Here is a 21,766-nt window from a genome sequence, read left to right as displayed (position 1 = left end):
TTGGGGGATCCACTCAAGCCATACCTCTCTTAGAAGCCCCCGGGTGTCTACTTTTCAGAAATGTGTGGGCTTGGTAGGTTTCCCTAGATGGCCGGCGATCACGGGGCCAAAAACCCAGGTCACCCCCTTGTAAAAGCAGGTGGTTTTGAGATAGGCAATTTTGATGTCACCTTACTATGTTTTGGACCCTTGCCTGTCGCGGGTACTTGCGCCTCCCACACAAGTGAGGCACCATTTTTATCAGGAGACCTGGGGGAATGCTGGGTGGTAGGAAATTTGTGTGAGCCCGGTGATGCCACACATTCCCACACACAAATGTGTGAAAAAACTTCATTGGGGGACCTACGCAAGCCATACCTCCTTGGAAGCCCTTTCCAGAAACGTGTAGGTTTGGTAGGTTTCCCTAGGTGCCGGCAGAGCTAGAGTTCAAAAACTACAGCTAGGCACTTTGCCAAAAAAGGGACATTTTTCACTGCGAAATTGAGGTATGACCGCGTTGCATTTTGCACCGTTTCCTGTCACGGGCAGTAGGCCGACCCGCACAAGTGAGGTACCATTTTTCTCGGAAGACTTTGGGGAACGCGGGGTGGGTAGAAATTTGTGGATCTACATAGATTTCAGAACTTTCCACTACAGAAATGTGAGGAAAATGTGTTCTTTTGTCAATGTTTTAGGTTTGCAAGGGATTCTGGGTAACAGAACCTGGTGGGATGCAGTCAAGTCACCCCATCCTAGATTCCCCTGTGTGTCTAGTTTTCAAAAATGAATAGGTTTGCTAGGTTTCCCTATGTGCCGGCATAGCTAGGGTTCAAAAACGACAGCTAGGCACTTTGCCAAAAAAGGGTCATTTTTCACTGCGAAATTGAAGTGCGACCACGTTGCGTTTTGCGCCGTTTCCTGTCGCAGGCATTAGGCCGACCCACACAAGTGATGTACCATTTTTCTCAGAAGACTTTGGGAAATGCGGGGTGGGTGGAAATTTGTGGATCCACGCAGATTCCAGAACTTTCCACCACAGAAATGTGGGGAAAATGTGTTTTATTTGTATATTTTTAGGTTGAGGCTACCGTCGCACTGCGTAAGCAGTGGGCGGAACCGAAATCTTATGTGTGTAGTATGGGGGCCTGAACACGCCCCTCTTCTCCATTGGCTGGCCTCGTAAATGCTGGCCAGCCATTGGAGGAGAGGAGCGTCACTCAGTTCAGGGCCCGCCTTGACGCGATTCGGGGGCGTTTCTGGGTCTTTTTATAAGTCCCGCCCTCTCCTTCACTGGCGGCAGCAGCGCTCCACACTGCCTGCCCTACAGGGACTCAGTGCTTCTAAATCACTGTTGCATGGCAACAAGGCGCCACCTCTGACCACACGATGGCCGCGAAACCATGTTTCAATATTTCCAGGCATACCTCATTAGGTCCTGTCGCAATACATTGTCAACATCGAAAGTGCCGCATGGGGCCAGCCTTGGGATAAACCAACCGTGGCGGCCATCTTGAAAGGGAAATTCTTAACATACAGTGCACAAAAACCAACGCACAGAATACAAACTTGGAACTGCAAAAGACTAAAAGTAATGCCGAAGCTCGAGATCATTTGCATTTAGAAACGTCATAAACGAATTTACTATGCACGAGTAAATAGGTGTCGTCGGTCCAGAACATTGGTAGTCTCGTTCCTAGGCTGGTTAGCAGGCTTGCATCGTCAGCCTTTTCTTTCTGCCTTGAGATAGCCATGTGCGCCGCTGGCAGCGAGGCACGGTGGTGGCAATAACCCCTTCCTGTCAGCCTGGGCTTCGATGCAGCTTCGCCCGTCATGGGCCCTCACGGTAGGACTCTTCTTGGATCCCTGCTTGGGTTGGTGGTCGGCTCCAGCGTATGCTACTGGCTGTACAAACGCCTGTTACGCAGTGTGCAGTCCAAACCGGGGTCTTACACAGGGGACGGTGCGGAGGCAACACAGGACAGAGATGAGGCGGATTCCAAGAGCCTGACTTGGGCCTCTGAGGCAACAGGCGGTCTCCTGCGCAGGGTGTCCAGAATGACTTTGGTGGCCAAAGTGAGGGAGAACCCTACAGGTAAGAATAACACCTCCATCGCTGCACGCAATTCAATTTCAGTTGTACTTTTGGGTGAGTACCTGCACATTATATGGTTCCATTTAAAGCACTGATTAACCCTAAGGCTATCGTATGCAGCGGTACCAATTCTCACTCCGTGCTAGTAAACCTCATACATTTGGAGACCTATAAGTAGTAATGTTAGTACAGACCTGTACCTTCCCTAAACCTCCATACATAGTAAATAGACTTTCAGGGGCTTTGGTCTGTCAGCACCCTTCATCCAGTGGTCTTTTAACTTGACATTTATATTTTGCTTCCGCCCACCAAACCAACCAGCATGAAGTATTGGTTCAGCCCACTTTGCCCATAGGCTCCCTTCACCCTGAGTGACGCCACAACGCATGAATACATTTGTTTCCATGTTCCTACAATACTGTTAGTCTCTTCAGTGGCAACGTTGATTCAATGTGTACTTTTAGGTGTCACTTATTTTTTTATTTTGACTTTAAAAAGTTATTTTTATTTCCTGTACTTCGGGTGTTCATTTTGATTGTGATATATTTTCCATCTCCTTTTTTAATCCAGCCTTTTAACAGAATCTGCCTGTAAAGAGTGGAGTGGTTCTAGGTTTAAACAGTTGGAGCCAGTATGGAGCCTTGGAAGGCACCACATGTCGTTGACGAGCTGATCAAGATAGATGTGATTTCCAAATATAGTGGTTCTCTTTAGGTGTTTCTATTAAATTGTAGTTTTATGTTTTTTTTCATGTGTGTGTGTGTAGATGACCAATTTTAATTTCCTTTCAGGTGACTCTACAGTTGACCATAAACGGTTTTTAGGGTCTTTTCTCTTAGCTACAATAGAAATATTCTTAAAATGTCATTCAGATAATGTGGCGATCTTGATTTTCTCTACATTGCTTTTTTTCAATGCAAATAGTAGGTCTGATCTGATGGGGCTGGGTTCCATAGAAAATGACAGCCACCCTAGTAATTAGCCTAGGGAGTTCAGCTTTAATGATATGGTAACACTAAGAAGATCGAGATACATTTCAGAGAGCTATGTTGTAAAAACGATCGCTAGCCAGCAGACGCTAACTTTTTTGTTGACTGCCAAATCACTATTCAGGGTTGCAATCAAACAATACAAAAGAAGAAAATGTTTATGAGAAATGCTGCAACCTTTAAAAACTTAAAAAGTACTCATGAAAGAAAGTGGAGAGTGAACTGCGATCTAGCAAGTAGATCGGTGTTTTAAATTTACTGCCAGCAAAAAAAAATCCCATAAGAAAGTCTAAGGTATGCTTTTTTGTAGAAAATTGGTCCAATTTGTATAATTCCACCCTTTTACTTGACAGAATTTACTGGCATATTTTAAATCTGTACAGTGTTAAACACCTCACAGCTCATGTTATCATAACTAAACTTGGCACATAACTGTCTAATCCCTATTGGCATATCAAGTGAGGTTACAGTAAAATGGCTCAGAACTGCACCAGTGGCATCAAAAAGTCACGTGTATCTCCAAAATATAGCGTCATGGGTGCCCCTGGAACACTGACTCTTTGCAAGGGGTAAACCTGCATCACCCCAATGTTTAAAAGCAACACGTGTGACGTGTTTAAAAGTCACTTGTAAATAGTACCTTGAAAACCACAAGGCCTAGGTACAAAATGTGTAGTATTGAGACATGCCAACTAGGGGGCTTGCAAGTTTCTGCGTTAACTGAATTTGAAAGTGCTACTTACTGCACAGGCTTAAGCTGCCTTTCATCTTTGCTGTATTTTACTATTTATTGAAAATTTAATTCATTAGTGAACTTAGTTACAGTAGAAGAACCAGTATGATTAATTGTATACAAGTTGTGCATCTCTGGCTGAGGCTGGACAGCCCCCCAAAATGGATCTACCAGGCTCCTACCCCTAGAGTGATTTTTAGGTCGAGGACCGGAAGGCTGGCTTGCCAGCTTCCGGGAAGAGATTTAATGTTTTTGAGATGAGTGCTTGAACCCGCCTCTCTCCTCCACCTCTCCTCCATTGGCTGGCTTCCTAAACGGAGGCCAGCCATTGGAGGAGAAGGGAGTCACTCCAAACAAGCCCCGTCTCTTTCGGATTCGGGGGCGTGTTTTTTGCGTTCTTTCCACCTGTGACATCATCCGTCACTCAACGCCAAAACACGCCCCCGATTCCGAACATTTCAGAAGCTTGCGGCCGCCATTTTTTTTTCACATTGAAGGTGAGCCGTTGCTTTCCTGTCTTCTTCTCCCTTCCTATCCTCTAGAATTCCTCCTACAACTCATCCTTGTATTCGTTTCCATCTCTCCTTCCTCTCCTCCTCTGTCTATCTTCCTCGCCCTCGCTTTCCTCTACTCTGCCGTCTACGGTTGGTCTCTTCCGCCCCGTCCTGCCTCTCTTCCCCCGTCCCATGCAGTTCTCATTGGAGGTGAACAACACACGGGGGCAGCCTTGTTTGTTGTTGTTTTGCCGGCCCGCAGCTCTCCTTCTCTCCTTCGTCTCTCCTCGCCCCCCCCCCCCCTCTTCCCTCTGCCCATTCCGCTGCTGGCTACCCTGTGCAAGGCGCTTGCAGACGATGAATATCACATTCCTTGCCGAAGAGCGAAGGAATTGGTGTTTACACCTACCAACAACCACCGCTGCTGTAATCCTTTTTTTTCAAATTCTCTCCCCCGCCCTAAACTGCTTAAGAATGCAGTGTATGTTTAGACCGGGTCTGCGGATTATGACAGCTAGGCGGCTCCCCTGGCTGGTAGACGTGCTCGTGTCTTTGTAAGGAGGACAATGAATGGAGCGCGTGGAATACCGCTGGAGGTGCGGGGCTCCGACACCCCTCCACCCGGAAGCGCCTTGAGGCGATACTGTTAGCAGATCTGCGCTCTACAAGTACAATCATTCAGCCGCCCATCCCTTCAGTGGATCGAGTGACCCAAACACCGGGTGTAAACGGCCCACGTTCAGCCACTTGGATAGAGGGGGGTCATGACCCATGTATGTCTGCTCAGCTTGCCACCTGTCATTCAAGGCAGAGTTCATTCGGCTGGCGGGGTGTGTGCTACATGAATAGTCGGTCCACTTCTCACCCCTCCCATGAACGCCTATCTTTAGGTTATTCGTTTGAATCCCTGCAAGGTCAACTCTGGCTTTCATCCCTCCAAGGCTGATGAGTTCAGTATGGTTACATTAGTCATCCTTAACACTTGCTATTTTTTTTTTAATTCTCGCCTAGTGGGCCGAAAAGCAACCATGTCCAGTTTGGTAGCATGGAAATACGTGTAATTCATTTATTTTTATGCAGTAGAAACATGCTTTCAATTGTCCAATGAGCGCGTTAGACTCGGGTGTCGCTGGGATGTTGTAAAAGTTTCCTTGAGATTTCAGCGTGACTCCTGAATGCCACCTCGGGGAGCTGGACGTCCCGTCATGGGTCGCTGGTGGAAGATGGCGCCCGCTAAAGTTAGAGGTGGTGTGCCCCAGGGAGAATTCTTCTCACTGACTGTCTTTCTTGCAGCCTCCAGAGAAGCGACGAAGGACCATCGAAGACTTCAACAAGTTCTGCAGCTTGTGCTGCAGCTTCGTGCTGGCCTATGCATGCTATATGCCTTCTTCCACAAAGGAGGTAACGCCGCCTCTGCTCCCCTGGTTAGCCTGCCCCATCCCCAGAGTCCACTGTAATGGCAAGTATGGCGGGTGAATGGAAACACGTCCGACATCACCTTTTTGTCAGCAGCTTATCTTGCACTGTCATTTTGCCCCTTTGATTAAGCATCTTTCTTTTTAGAGCTGTCCAGAGGTAGTTTTAGCTGTTTTGCTAGCCTTGTCTTTCCTCCAAAAACCATAAATCTAAATACACATATTCAAACACAGAGAAACTTTTCATCAACCCCCTTCATCTATCAGTCTGTTAATGTGTCTTTCGCATTTTATTCCATTATTGGCTCTTGTCTGTGAATTAGTATGTGTGCATCCTACCTTTTATGTAGTCGACTTTCATGTACATGGCTGGCATTCCTATCTGATTCTACTTAATTTTTTAATGTATTTTTGCACCAGGTTATTTTTTATTTTTGTAAACCTGTGCACTACCGTTAGCATGTTTTAGAATTGATATCGACTTTTGCATACATTTGCCATAATAACAAAAATGAAAGGTGTGTCAAAGGCACAGTTCTTGTTCAGATGTTAACCTGTATGTGCCCTGGTGTTTGTGGCATCATTACCTACCCATTAGAGGCAGTTGTCTATGTGCAAGTGGTGTTATGAATTTGATGAGCTGGCCATTGTTTTTTGGGTTTTTTTGGATCGCTGGAAAAAGAGGGAGGGCCATCTTTCTTGCCAGGGGGTCATTCCCCCTTCCTTTAGAGGGTGGATGTCTGGTTGCTCTGATGTTACTGCTCCTGATGGGGTCCATAGAAGTGACGTTGCGTTTAGTCTTTTATTCTGTGGCCCAGCCAGCACCTGTCTGATTGTCAGCTTTGATTGTTTCCACCTCATTTCTACAGCGCGTTCCTACCTCTTGTCGAGGCCTGAAGGCGGGTTGCAGTGTGGCGGAGCAGGGATTACTGTTGCACCAAGGAGCTGTATGCAGATTGGGAATCCTGGAGGTGTGGGTCATACCAGCAGGCTCTAAGTGGTGGTAGCGATTGTCATGGGATTTGTAGTGTGGAAGGTCTGTGTGGGGGGGTATGTGTGTGTGAGGAGGCTCTGTGTGTGTGGGGGGGCTCTGTGTGTGTGTGGGGGGGCTCTGTGTGTGTGTGGGGGGGCTCTGTGTGTGTGTGGGGGGGCTCTGTGTGTGTGTGGGGGGGCGCTGTGTGTGTGTGTGGGGGGGCTCTGTGTGTGTGTGGGGGGCCTCTGTGTGTGGGGGGCTCTGTGTGTGTGGGGGGGAGGCGCTGGGTGTATGGGAGGGGTGTGTGGGGGGCTGTGTGTGTGTGGGGGAGAGCTATGTGTGTGTGTGTGGGGGGGGGCCTCTGTGTGTGGGGGGGCTCTGTGTGTGTGTGTGGGGGGCGCTGTGTGTGTGTGGGGGGGCTCTGTGTGTGTGGGGGGGCTCTGTGTGTGTGGGGGGGCTCTGTGTGTGTGTGGCTTTCTGTGTGTGTGGCTAGCTTTTTTTGTAGGTGGCTCTATGGTGGATGGCTCTGTCTGTGTGAGGGTGGCTCTGTGTAGGTGGCTCTATATGAATGACTCTGTGTGGGTGGCTCTGTGTGGGTGGCTCTATGTGTGTGTGGGTGGCTTTGTGTGTGTGGCTCTGTGTGGGTGTAAATGCAATAGGTCATGCATTTGCGAGCGATTAAGCTATTGGCATTGTAAATGACAATGCCATTTATTTAACGATTAAGCTATTGGCAATGTAAATGACAATGCCATTTATTTATGATTAAAAAAAAAGTCATGAGCAATGCCAATAGCTCTACCTTTAATAATGCCGAGACCATTGCATTGTAAATGCTTGTTTAGGTTTGCAAGGGATTCTGGGAAACAGAACCTGGTGGGAGGCAGTCAAGTCACCCCGTCCTAGATTCCCCTGGGTGTCTAGTTTTCACAAATGTATAGGTTTGCTAGGTTTCCCTAGGTCCCGGCAGAGCTAGGGTTCAAAAACTTCAGCTAGGCACTTTGCCAAAAAAGGGTCATTTATCACTGCGAAATTGAGGTGTGACCATGTTGCCTTTTGCGCCGTTTCCTGTCGCAGGCACTAAGCCGACCCACACAAGTGGGGTACCATTTTTCTCGGAAGACTTTGGGCAACGCAGAGTGGAAGGAAATTTGTGGATACACGCAGATTCCAGAACTTTCCACCACAGAAATGTGGAGAAAATGTGGTTTTCTTTTTACAATTCTTTAGGTTTGCAAGGGTTTCTGGGTAACAGAACCTGGTGGGAAGCAGTCAATTCACCCCATCCTAGATTCCCCTGGGTGTCTAGTTTTCAAAAATGTAAAGGTTTGCTAGGTTTCCCTAGGTGCTGGCAGAGCTGGGGTTAAAAAACTACAGCTAGGCACTTTGCAAAAAAGGGTCAATTTTCACTACGAAATTGAGTTGCGACCACATTGCGTTTTGCGCCGTTTCCTGTCTCAGGCACTAGGCTGACCCACACAAGTGAGGTACCATTTTTCACAGAAGACTTTGGGGGACGCGGGGTGGGTGGAAATACGTGGATCCACGCAGATTCCAATACTTTCCACCACAGAAATGTGGGAACAATTTGTTTTTTTGGACAATTTATTAGGTTTGCCAGGGATTCTGGGTAACAGAATCTGGTGGGAGGCAGTCAAGTCACCCCATCCTGGATTCTCCTGGGTGTCTAGTTTTGTATAGGTTTGCTAGGTTTCCCTAGGTGCCGGCAGAGCTAGGGTACAAAAACTCCAGCAATGCACTTTGCCAAAAAAGGGTAATTTTTCACTGCGAGATTGAGGTGTGACCAGGTTGCGTTTTGAGCCATTTCCTGTCGCGAGCACTAGGCCAACCCACACAAGTGAGGTACTCGTAAGACTTTGGGGAACGAAGGGTGGGTAGAAATGTGTGGATCTATGCAGATTCCAAAACTTTCCACCACAGAAATGTGGGGAAAATGTGGCTTTCTTGAAATTTATTTAGGTTTGAAAGGGATTCTGGGTAACAAAACATGGTGGCAGGCGGTCATATCACCCCATCTTGGATTCCCCTGGGTGTCTAGTTTTCAAAAATGTATGGGTTTGCTAGGTTCCCTAGGTGCTGGCAGAGCTAGGGTTCAAAAACGACAGCTACACACTTTGCAAAAAAAGGGTACATTTTCATTGTGAAAATGTGGTGTGTTCAAGTTGGGTTTTGAGCCCTTTCCGGTCGTAGACACTATACCTACCCACACAAGTGACGTACCATTTTTATTGGGGACTTAGGGTAATTCAGATTTGTAAAGCAACTGTTATTACCTATTGAGTTTTGATGCATTTCTGCCTTCCAAACGAAAGACATTGTGTACAAAAGAAGTCATTTTGAAAAATGACCAATAATTCTCATGCTAGTATGAGTATTCCCAATTTTGAAAATTTGCAAATATGTACTGTTTATAAACTCTATCATTTGTACCCATTTCAGAAATACATAGGTGTCTTTCATACCGATTTTTCCATGTATACATTTTCGCACAATAATTGCTATATACCCGGAAAATAATAAAAAGCCATTGCAAATTGCTACTCAGTTTTTTACTCTGGGTTCGTCTGCTTCTTGGTGAACCTACAAGTCCTACATGTCCCCACAACTAGGAAGGTCGAGCGGATGTAACGGTATATTGCTTTCAAAGAGCTGTCATAATTACCAGAAGTTACAGGTGAAAACGTTGACACAAAAGGCTGTTTTTTTCAACTAATTTTCAATTTTTCCAATATTTAACTGTTAGTTTCTATAAAGAAACCTTGATGGATCTACACAAATGACCCCTTTCTGAATTCAGAATTATGTCTACTTTTCTGAAATGTATAGCCTTCCAGGATCCATTATTGCTTTCACACTCATTTTTACCATTAACTGGAAGGAGGTTGAAAGCACTAAAAATAGCAAAAATAGGCTATGTCCCAGAAAAATGCCAAAACTGTATATACAATGTTGGTTCTCTGACAAAACTCTGTCATTCCCTAAAAGCTGGGAAAATGGTGATTTGAGCCCCACAAACACTTTTTTGATAACATTTGCAGGTAAAAACCCAGAGGCTTTCATTTGTAGCCCATTTTTCCCCTTTTTCTGGAAAAAACATTTTTACTGTATTTTGGCTAATTTCTGGGACCCCTCCATAGGAATCCACAAACCCTGGGTACCTTTAGAATCCCCATGATATTGGAAGAAAAGGACGCAAAATTGCCGTGGATACCTTATGTGGTCAAAATGTTACAGGGGCCTAAGCGTGCACTACCCCAAATAGCCAAAAAAAGGCTTAGCACAGGAGGGGAAAAGGCCTAGCAGCGAAGGGGTTAAAGGTCCCTCTCCTAGGGCATATTATCAACGGCCAGCAATAATTATCGCTGGCCGTGCTTAGCGATAATTTTATTATCGCAGGCTATTTCTGGAATTCATCGCCCAGGCAGCGCGTTATTAACAACGCGTTTCTCCAGGGCAATAAAAATTCCAGAGATAGCGAGGTTATCGCCATTTTGCAGGGAACATCACTGGTTTTCCAGCGATGTTCCCTGTAAAACGGCGATAACTTTCCTGATACGACCCACAGGGTCGTATCAGCATAATCCACACCAGTGTTAGGGATAGGTAAGTCTGCATTTTAGCAGACGTTAGTTTTTGTGCTAAAATCCTGGGGCAGCCTTGTAAATATCGTGATGTGAACATCAGCGATATTTGCAAGGTTGTCCATCCGGGGTACGCCCAGTGATGCCCACTTTGCATCTCATTAGAGATGCAAAGGGAGGCATTGGGAAAAAGGGTGCTAACATGTGTAAATATGGTGATAGTTTTATCTCCGCTTTTTTGGCTTTTTAAGCCAAAAAAGCAGAGATAAAGCCCTTGTAAATATGCCCCCAAGTGTTCTCGTAATATCAGAGTACAAGCTTCCAGCAGCAGATGTGTTAGAATTTTTTGTCTAGGTGCTAGGGCCTCAACAGAACAGAAAAACAAGGCGCATTGTTTATCGACCTTGCTCACAATGTTCAGACTAAACTCCAGGAGCAAGCAGAGAACGAACACAGCAAACAGTTCTCATGGGAAAGGCATAAACAGAGTCCTGCAAAAATAAAGCTGTGTAGTAACATGCGCAAAAGGGGCATCATGGCTGCAGAGCTCATGCTAACTTAGTGATGTCGACAATGTCCCTATCTGCCTCATGACACCCTCCCCTTGGCCAGGTCCTGGCATATAGCCAAACAGAATGCAACGATAAGCAGAGACAAAGGCACCAAAGATAAGGCCAAATTGGAGTAAACATTTTTTACATTTGAATTTAATCAATTAAATAAAAAAATAAAATACTGATTTCAAAGTTGGTCCTGAAGAGGTAACAGATTACATGCACTGTGGTTGCAATTTGTTCCAATAGATCATCACCATCGCTCAAAGCGAATAGGGTTGCCCTCCAGTTGAGCAGGTCGAAGGAGTAGACGTACTCTTCATAATCCAGTGCCTCTAGGAGAATATCCAGGCAACTTGCGTGATATTCGATGAAACTCTGTTGTAGGAGGCGCTGCGCAGCCTCGCAGGTATTCCAGCGCGCCAATACTCCAAGTGCAGCCGCACGATTCAAACTGCCGTTCCCAGAACAGGCCTGAACGTGGGCCAGTAAGGGACTCACTACCAGATCATAATCCAGGTCAGCATGTGATGTATTGGAGAGGCAGACATCCAGGGCCCAATAGAGCGGGCATCGTTGGCAATAGAACACAGGTTGCACGCAAGTAAAATAGGCAAAGCGGTAGGTACATCCATAACTCACTGCCAGTGTCGCCAATGGTAAGTAGCCAAAAAGGTGTTGCATTCGCTCATGGTGCAGACGCACTTGGCCGGGTCTGGGCAGGACCACAGGACAAGCAGGAATTGCGTAACAGGAGTAGAAGTACCAACACACCACACGCCAGTAAGAGGATCAATGAGAACCCTCCGAAGGCGCTGGGAATGAATAAAAGCCGGTATTACTGAAACGATGAAACTAGATCATATCAGACCAGACTAGATCAGACGCATTAAATATCTGATTAATTAGTTCCACAAAATGCAGAGGGAGATTCGTATTCAAGAGTGACTGAATCTAGCCACCTGCAATTCGAAGGTCACTCGAGCTGAAGTGAGAGCAACTTCTTGTTGAAACAATAGCAAATTGAGTCTGCTTAGTTTATTGAAGTCTGTTTTCAAAGTGGGAATGGAAGGCCACAGTGAACTATCTACACTCCTGTGTGGGGGCGGAAAAAGCACATAGCTGCAACAAGTAACACTATGGGAAACCATTACTATATACGGAATGCCGTCCCGTAAACCGCAGCAGTTGTGGCTATTTAGGACAAAATAACTTCCATTAGAAAGAAAAGTTAATGTGAGAACTATTGAAAGGACTTGTGTTCCTTTTAGAAAACAGGCCAAATTAGGAGCTGAAACGTTGCAAGCGCCGTGAAGGTGAACTTGTGTACAAACTAAAGCATGACCCACTGTAGATTCACAGTCCTCCCCTGTCAGGAAAATTTCCTTATCTTCACATAGACAGTGAAATGTAAATGGTAACGACCACAATTGGTGCAGGGAAGTACTACCAAGGGGTTCAAACCTACCGATTGGATAATGTTTCATACATGCAGTAAATTGAAAGAGAGAAATGGGCAAATAAATAACCCTGTGTATTAACCATACTGAGGAATCAGTCTCTGCTATTGAGAACGGTAGTTGGTCTAGATTCTCAATATGTAATAGTGTGTATGTCGAATCTTTCATGGACATAAGCTTTTGTTTATCCATCAAATTAAAGGGCAAAAACAGGGCAGTAGCGTTTAAATAATCCCAAGGCACTTTCCCATTTTTCAATGTTTGCAAAGTCCAGCTGAATTGCATTACACAGTGTAATTGATTTTGACCATGATAAAATACAGCCACATCATTCTGCACAATGTCAATAACAGATGAAACAATATTGTCCAAAGTGTAAATATGAGAAGACAAAGTATTAATGCTGTTGTCCACCACATCTAAGATCTTACGCAAGTTGTCTTGATCAAGTTGTTGCAATCTGAAAGCTGCCTCCATTTGGAACAGTTTCCAGGTCTCGTTATAAGCCGCATATGAAAAACATTTTGGGCGAGGGGATTTTAGACCTAAAAGGAAATCTGGCAGATCAATGTCACCAGATAAACGTGAGAGATGTTGTTTCACAGATGACAAAGTAGACTGTCCTAACCATTGTTGACATAATTTACCCACAGAATAGGTAGTAACCGAATGTGAGTGTGGGAAACCAGGATCTGGTCTACTGAGAGTTAATCCACTGGATGCATTTGAGAAATGCAACTGGCAAGCATTAATATTGAGGGGCCATATTTACCAGCCTAAGGGATCAATAGTGGACGAGTTAAGGGTACCATTGTGGGCCGTATCGTTTAATGCATCCAAAGTATAATTTGTATTCTGCTGCCAGTCGTCATAGGCTGCTAAAGACGGGAATGAGGGAGAATTAAAATTTTTAGCTGTAGCTAAACCATAACAAGTAGTCTGTTGTACAGTCTGATTCAGAAACATCAGCTGTGATTGTATCAAACACGCATGATGCAATAATTCAGTGCCCTGCACCTGCCAATATTTGATACCCAATATTGATTTTAAATCGATCATATCCTTCCAATAATCATAAAATTCAAAGAATATATCAATTTAGTATGGGTCAGCATGAATTTTGTGTGTGTCATAGCATTCAACCTATAATAGTAAGAGTTAGGGTTGGAGCCACTATTGCCTGAAAATTAGACACACTTATTATTCTGTGTCAGTCAACTACCCTGGAATGGTGTAGGACAATGTTCCCATTGAGTATAATTAACTGGAGTTCGGACTGTGTTGAACTTATGCAAAACATTTTGACCATAATATTGGAAACAGAATAAATCAGCATAATTAGCAGAATTTAAATACAAATCCTCAGTTTCAAAAGCAGCATAATATTTCAAATCAGAAAACAGTGAATTTACGGCATTAATATCCCAGTCATCGGAATGCAGTCCTGGCATAATGACATCACCTAATGATACATGAAAGACATATGGCATTCGAATCGTCTCAGTCGGGCGTAGATTTCGTATGGCACTTTATCCCAAAGTATGCCATCCCAGACTGGAACAGCTGAGATGTTAACGTAGGTTTGGTCCCTTTTCATTTTATGAGAGGAAGTATGTGGTGCCAACACCCCATCAAGGGAATGGACAGCAGAACGTTCAGGCAAATAATGGCCATTGATCAAAAGGAAATTGTCTGTCACAAAGCCTATCGCCATGAAGAGGAATATCATCATTAGCACCATCCAAATGTATGTCCATGGAGGGACCAGATACATCTTTCAAAACCATGAAAAAAAAATACAAATTGTCATTGGTCGAGCTGCCACTGAGGATATGGATGAAGAAGATGAATAGCTTGAAGAAAAGTTATCTCTGTCCATGTAATAACCACTAGTTCCTAGGCGAAAGTGATGCATTAAATGATGATTGTACTGCAGTAGCGGGAATATCAATAGTGTGTTCCAGTGGTGGAGCAGCATACTCAGGGGACGTAGCATCTGTAGATGATGACAAAACAGGCAAAACATCAACTGTGATTTCTACTTTGCGTTCCCGGTTTGCAGGAAATGCTGTGGACGACATATGTTGCAGAGAAACATCCCGCTGAGAAATGCTATTAGGCATATATTCAGTATCGGCCACATGGTGTAACTTGACATGTTCAATGGAAATGAATCGCTCCTCTTCCTGACCAGGCAGTGGAGGTAAAATCACTGTACGAGTACCCTTTAATCCCAGAACTGGTACTGGTGCACAGTAGGATGAACCAAATTCTTTTTTGTTCTCCAAATTCTCCCGGACCAGATCACCCACTTTAGGAAGCCAGTCGGACACAGGAATCAGCACCGCTGCATCCTTGGACGAGGGCATATGATCCTTTGCAAGGGCATCTCGAGTGTTTTGTAGATCCTGTAACATAGCACAATAGTTATCTATGTCAAAAGTTGGGGCAGCCGCCGCAACATCTAGACCATCACGGTCTGGCACAAACATTTTAATGCCAAAAAGCATTTCGTATGGGGCCCGCCCACCCAGAGATCATCTAGGCAGATTATTTAGTGCATGTTGGACACCATACAAATGACTTAGCCAACTTCGACCAGTACCTAGAACTCTAGCTGTCAAAGACTGCTTTAAGTCACGGTTCATTCGCTCCACTACGGAATTGCCCTCAGGCCTGTTTGGAGATGAAAATTGCAGCAGCACCCTCAACTACCTCATAGCGTCCTTGTAAGCCTTAGAGGCAAACGCTGGACCATGTTCAAAATGGAAGGTGCCACAGGCAAATGTTCAGACAAATACATGCAAGTCTCTAATGACATTTCGAGTGTCAGCACTGGGTTGTGGCCAAACTCAAAGGAATCTCATGCATGAATCTACTGCAACTACAATATATATTTATATGCAGTGTCTGACGACAAAGGACCACAGTGATCAAGGTAAATACAATCAAATGGTTGATTTGAAATGTAAAGTTGCGTATGTGGTGGTCGTGCAACTGTAGACGGCTTAATCTGTTGACAAATGTCACAAGACAGAAAATAATTACATGCCTGTCTATACAGGCCACGCCACCAATAATGCTGCTGCAAGAAAGACACTGTTGCTGAAACTCCAGCATGGGCTGATGCCATGCCCTCATGAGCTGCTATGATCAAAGGAAGCCTGCGGTCCTCGTTGGAAATCAGCCGATCCCTAACGGATTGTATTGTGGCAAATGGGACTTGCTCAGGTGACAAATTATAAGAATATTTTGATGGAAAACCTTGTGGGAACGACGTCCCATCCATCGTTGCTGCTATAGCAGCAAGTATGTAATTGTCTATTTTAGTTTTGGACCTTGATACGGCTGTTACTGAACAAGTGGCTAGTGCAGATTTGGCTGCCTCATCAGCCATAGAATTACCAACAGCATGTGCTCCTACACGCTGATGGCCAAGAGTATGTATAACCTGTATGAGCGGTAGACTTTCCTTAAGAGCTGCCACTCAAACCCAAAGCATTTTATGCTTTATTGCCCTGTCTTTAGAATCTTGATAATCATTTTGAGACCAAAAGAACAAATTGTCAATAAAGTGTTGCACACAGTAAAATGAATCACACACGATAAAAGTGGCACTGCGGGATCTGCAAATTCTAGAGCCATCAACAAAGCACGCAGCTCAGCCAATTGAGCTGTACAGTCTCCTAGAGCCTGTGTGTGCACCAAGGAAGACTTAAACTCACCGTTTACCATAGAGCCTGCCATTATAGCGCAGGCAGCCAAATAAGCATGTTTAGAACTCACGGCTGTTTGAACAGATCTGTCAGTATAAATGATACATTTGTACCGATCCAGAGGAAGAAGAGATGAGGGAGGCAGATGAACCTGTTCGTAATCTTGTGTAGTTCCTATAAAACTATACAGGATCTGAGTGTTCGGACAGCATACGCTGTAGGATTGGTGTCAGACTGATTCTGAACACCGCCCTGAGTATGTTGGCCTTTTGTATCATTTAGCTCACAGTGCCACTATAATCTCCTCTTACCAATGAGAGAATAGTTCTTGGCAACCATCTAACATTACAACCCTGATCCCTCATGACTGTGGAAACAATGTACTACTTTTCGCTCAGTCAGTCTGATATTTCCCTCAATTTGGAGGAATATCTCGTAAAGCCTATCGGGGGGTGCAACTCCTGTATCTGTTGTTTCCACTGTTACAAAAGTATCAGTTGCTCTCGCCTCCAGACAAGGAAGGAGTGCCTCCCGCACTATGGTAACTTCCACTGTGCTGTTGAGGAGGGGCACAGCCCATCTACAATCATCTGAGGCATATTTCCCTGTCAAAGCGGCAACCATCTTCTTCTGAAACGGGGCACGATAAGGAAGCTGTCCCTCCTGTTTTGCTTTAACATCAAACTTTCATGGCTGATCACGTCTTTGTTGAGTGGTCTCACCTTGTCTGCGCTCCTGCCACTCCCCCCCACCGAACTGTGTGTCCGATGATTCCTGAAAGGAACGAGGAGAGCACGGATCAGGAACCTGAAACCTTTCTGGTGTCTTACGTTTAGTGCGGTAACGCAAATCATATCTACATTCAGAGGTATCAGGTGCCAGCAAACCTGCACATGAACCGTGCTTCTATTTTTGCTGCAGCTTATTCTTATTCGAGTTCTTCTTTTGAAACCTGTACATCCCTCCTTTTCCGGCTGAGGCTTATTTTTTGCCTGAGAAAAGGTCTCATTACCAAATTATTGCGCCCTCAATGATTCATAAACTTTAGCTATAATTTTTGGTAATTCATGTTGTTTATCCACGTCAGCCACTGCCTCAAGGTGCAGACTGACCTGCAGGCTAACTGCTTCCCCCTTGACGTTAGCAAGAATCATGTTGGAGACTATCGGGAATGCCCCAACTAGTCTCATCCCAAATTCAAGTGCGGCCTCTGCTCCATGTTCATCCTGAACTTTCTAAAGAACCGTCAGAAGCACAGTCATGGAGGGGGTGCCAAAGCATAGGGAGTAAACCGCTGCGAACACCATCCCCTAAGTGGTGCAATCTGCTAAATTGGGAATAAGACCTTTCGGCAAACTCATGGTAAGTATCCAGGGGCAGATTTATGAAAGCCTTGCGCCACCGGTGCGTCACTTTATTTGACGCAACGGCGGCGCAAACAATGCGCCCTATTTACAACGTGACGCATCTAGGAGATGCGTCACGTTGTAAAGCCCTGCGCCATCAGGAGGCGTTCCGGCGCAGGGTGGGCGTTCCGGGGCAGGTGCGCCTCGCAAAAGTGGCTGAGTGAAATCTATAAGATTTCACTCAGTCATTTTCAAGACAATGCTGCGTCAAAAGCCTGCGCCTGCTTGAAGCAGGCGTAGGTCTTGACGCAGCATTGTGGAGATGGAACACCCCCGAGTCTTGCTGGAGCTGCGTCGCGCTTGCGACGCAGCTTCAGCAATGCGCCACCTTTTTGGCACAGATGCGTCACGCATCTGTGCCGTTTTTGCCCCATGGTGCGCCGCATTGTAAATGCGGCGCACCATGGGTGGCGGAGCAGCGGCGCAGGATGACTGGCGCATCCCTGGGGATGCGCCAGTCATCATAAATCTGCCCCCCTGTGTTTATCCAGAGCAGACGTGTGAGGAAACACAGCTTCGCGTTGCTCAAACTTTCCAGCCAACCAAAAAAGGAATTCATTCACATTCTGAGGCTGCTTCCCCATCACCAAATTAATCATGATAGGAATTATAACCATGCCACCATGCCCTGGTGGCTGAGTGTCACCTGCCGGTACATTACGAGAAAGATATTGAATGACACTTCTATGAATCTAAATTAAAGACGTGTGTCATATTTGCAGTTCTGCGTGTGAAACTGTCAGATAATTTGGATGTGGAGTAAAGCCTGCTAAAAGAGGCCCTGTCGACTGACAAGGGTCCAAGACTGACCACTAAAACAGGGTGAAGTAGGGCGCCATTAAATCATATGGTGTGCTCACAAGCTGACAATGGAACTTCTAGTAAACAATACGGACGGTAATTTTGTGGCACCGCACCAGTTCATATTCATGAAAGAAATTATGGTTCCCATCAACCGCTGGAAACTTAACCCAGGAGTAAAAAACCTCGAAGCTGTAAGCCGCCTTTGCCTCTACGAGTAATATAAAATCTGCACCCGCAACTGGGATTCCATTGGCAGTCAAATGCACAGTAACCGCAGCACGGTTAGGCGCAGGTATGACTATCAGATGTGCCCTTATAGAATGCATCGCAACAATTGGCTAAGAATAAAGAGAACCTTTTAGAATTCAAGCTTGAAAAACCTATAAAATTTCCAATATAGGAGGTAAACTCCCCCCACACCACGGACGTCTCCGTAACTAGTGTGAGGGCATCGTTGACAAGCGCAAGCGCTACTCAGGGGTTCCGTGAATAAGTACCAGACCAAATGTTGGTGGTGCCATGTTGCAGAGATTCCGCACATACACAGGACTATGCGCAGGATTATGGGACCTTTGTGTGTAGGGGCTGAGCATTCCTACCGCCTTAGTACCCACGAGCCCAGGGCTGACTAGCTATAGTCTCACTCACTCTCCTACACAAACACAGAGAAGCAAAAGATTAAACAACCCAGAACACAACACTCCTGGATCTCTCAGGAATAGTGGTGACAAGACACACCTTTTCTCTCACATTCTTGCTCCGGTCCACAATAAGATCTGACCCAAACACGTATATAGTTTAAAATGTTTATTTTAACTATCGTGGTCTAACATTCAGTATACGTGCCACAACTTAACAGTAATAGAGTTAGCATTGCAGCCAATCCATACATTATGAAGAGTGATGTCATTGTATAAAGACAATGGAGAAAGGACTATAGTGCCTAACCTCCCTCCCCTTGGCAAGAATGAGTATTATTATATAATAGAAGATCTCTGGGTTTTGTTAGCAGACCCCATACCTTAGAGCATAGATGGGATTTCTACATCGAAGCTGGGTGTTGCTCTTCTCCCTGGAAAGGTCCCTCCAACTGTTCGCCACCTAAACAAGTATTCTCGTAATATCAAAGTACGAGCTTCCAGCAACAGCTGTGTTAGTATGTTTTGTCTAGGTGCTAGGACCTGACCAGAACAGAATAGAATGGGGCATTGTTTATCGACCTTGCTCACAATGTTCAGACTAAACTCCAGGAAAAAGCAGAGAACGAACACAGCAAATAGTTCTCATGTGAAAGGCATATACAGTGCCCTGCAAGAATAAAGCTGTGTAGTAACGATCACAAAAGAGGCATCATGGCTGCAGGGCTCATGCTAACTTAGTGATGTCGACAATGTCCTTATCTGCCACATGATAAGCTTCCTCGTTGCAGTAAATCAATGCAGCGGGCACGATTGCGGCATGGCCATGCCATGTCGTAGACCCAGGTCAGTGCTGTCGCTGGTTGAGCCTGTGCCGGGCCCATCCGATACCTTTTTAAAGTGATGTTATGTGTCTGAGGTAGGCCCACATAGAACCAACGCCATCTTTTCTCATGGACACATTTTCTTAAGTTACCTTCCCTTTCACTGAATAACCTTTAACACACATTTGCTTGTGTGGCAATGTTATATTAGTTTCTCTGAAACTGCTTCGCTTACAGATTTTGTTTCACTTAACATTATCACGATTCCTTGAACACTACATACAAGGCTTTGACACACACTGTGTAAACGTTGTTCTATTGTTCATCCACGGGGGCGACATGGGCAGCTCTAGACCAAAACAATGCTGGCGTGTACTGGACTCACATCGATGCTTTTCATTCTAAATAAACAAGTGTTTCCGGTGTTAGGCAGAGGAGCGCTTTGCTGTTATTGGAGAGGTCTCTACATGCAAATGCTTCGGCCCAGCGGCTTGCTGACTTCTTGAAAGGGTGCCCAGCTTGTGACCAATATGGGGACTTACATTCTTTCTCATCAGGTAACCAGGGTTGGATCATCCAGTACGGGATTCTTAGACAGACAGACAGACAGACAAACATGCACGTATGCACACACACACATTCCCCTCATTCTGGTGCTTCTAATAACTTTCAATTGCTTCTGTCTATTGATCCTTGCAGCATATATATTTTATACAAGCATCACTAGTTCAATAAATATTCTAAATGTCTCTCTCTGTGTATTCCTTGTATATTTCTCGGAGAGTGTTAGACACGTGCTCAGCAAAAAAGTTCTAGATCTGTTTCCACGCTTCCTGGGGGAACAGGGTATCACGTTCAGTGGTTGCCAGAAACCCTTTGCTGCTCGACTAGTTCAGGGGGATCTATGGTGGCACTGTAAGCTAGCTAGTCTGTAGGACAACATTTCCTGGGGAGGTGTATAGAACCAGTCTGGAACTATCCCAATGTTTATGCTGTCCAAAAATGTGCAGTACCTACCATGAGGGGGAACCTACATGACATGGCGTCACTAGCGTTGGTTAGGTTCTTATTTCATGCATCGCCTGAGTAGTTCAATTGTATCTTCTCAGAGACCCCTACTTATCTCCAAACCAGAGATGTGCATGGTGGTAGGGAACATCCTCCTCAGCGTAGTAGGTAACACCTATGTATGGCTGTACGTAAATCAAGCTTGAAAGGATCATTTATTCACATTGTGCCACCCTCTCTGCAATTAATTCCATAATATGTCTGACAGCGAAAGAAATCAGGCATTAATCATAGCCGAGAACTGCAGACATTCAGTTACTCTGAAACTTTTACTGCATGGTCTCCCAGCAAGGGGAGGAGATGTTGCCTTTGTGATTGATGCACACAACGCATTTAGGACAGAGGAGTTCTATTATTCGGTTACATTCCCAGCTGCAGACAGTGCTGCACAGCTATTTCACACCTACACTGAGGATGAAATACTGGATGAGTACACTCCATACAAAAATATAGAAAAACCTCTCACTTACCAAGAAGATATGAATTGGTTTAAAGGCTCCATCCCATACACAACAGCAAATGTTAGACTCGGTCCGCTCAGCAATGAGGGAGCTACATGGTCGTTCTTAGCAGGATACACACCACATCCTAATGTTAATAATTTGCAGACACAGAGGTGCGAACATTATATAGAGACTTAGTAACAATATACAGAAGTCGTCCAATAAACGTTTAGAGAGAGGTGGATTGTCAGAGCGCAGATCGCAGGAGCACGTGAAACCAAAGAACGGCTCACACCGCTCATCTGACTACATAATAAAACAGAAACATAAATAAAAACCTTCCAAGCCTCAATTAAAAAAGAAGAAGGTAGCCAGACCCAAGGTCAGGCATGCCCCGGATATTGAGGACTCTGCTTCTGAGGGGGAATGGGCAGTGACAATGCTAGACAGCACAGCAGAAGTCACGATAGTTCACCAGAACCTGAAGGATTGTCTTGTGGGAGTAACACTGAGTGAGTATCTCACGGTGGAAACACTTGCGACAATGGTGAGTGTCCCCTTTGTTTATACGAAATA

At 45.2% G+C, this 21,766-nt stretch overlaps 1 protein-coding gene across 1 annotated transcript in view; it reads left to right on the top strand.

Annotated features, from left to right (window-relative positions):
- Positions 1–21,766, top strand: part of LOC144783344 (uncharacterized) — a 144,625-nt gene that overhangs the window by 29,038 nt on the left and 93,821 nt on the right. The window lies entirely within an intron of this gene.

Source organism: Lissotriton helveticus, chromosome 9 (genome assembly GCF_964261635.1).
Source record: "Lissotriton helveticus chromosome 9, aLisHel1.1, whole genome shotgun sequence".
Classification (NCBI taxonomy): domain Eukaryota; kingdom Metazoa; phylum Chordata; class Amphibia; order Caudata; family Salamandridae; genus Lissotriton; species Lissotriton helveticus.
The sequence above is the reverse complement of the archived record's forward strand: the minus strand, read 5'-3'. Positions and strand labels throughout refer to the sequence as shown.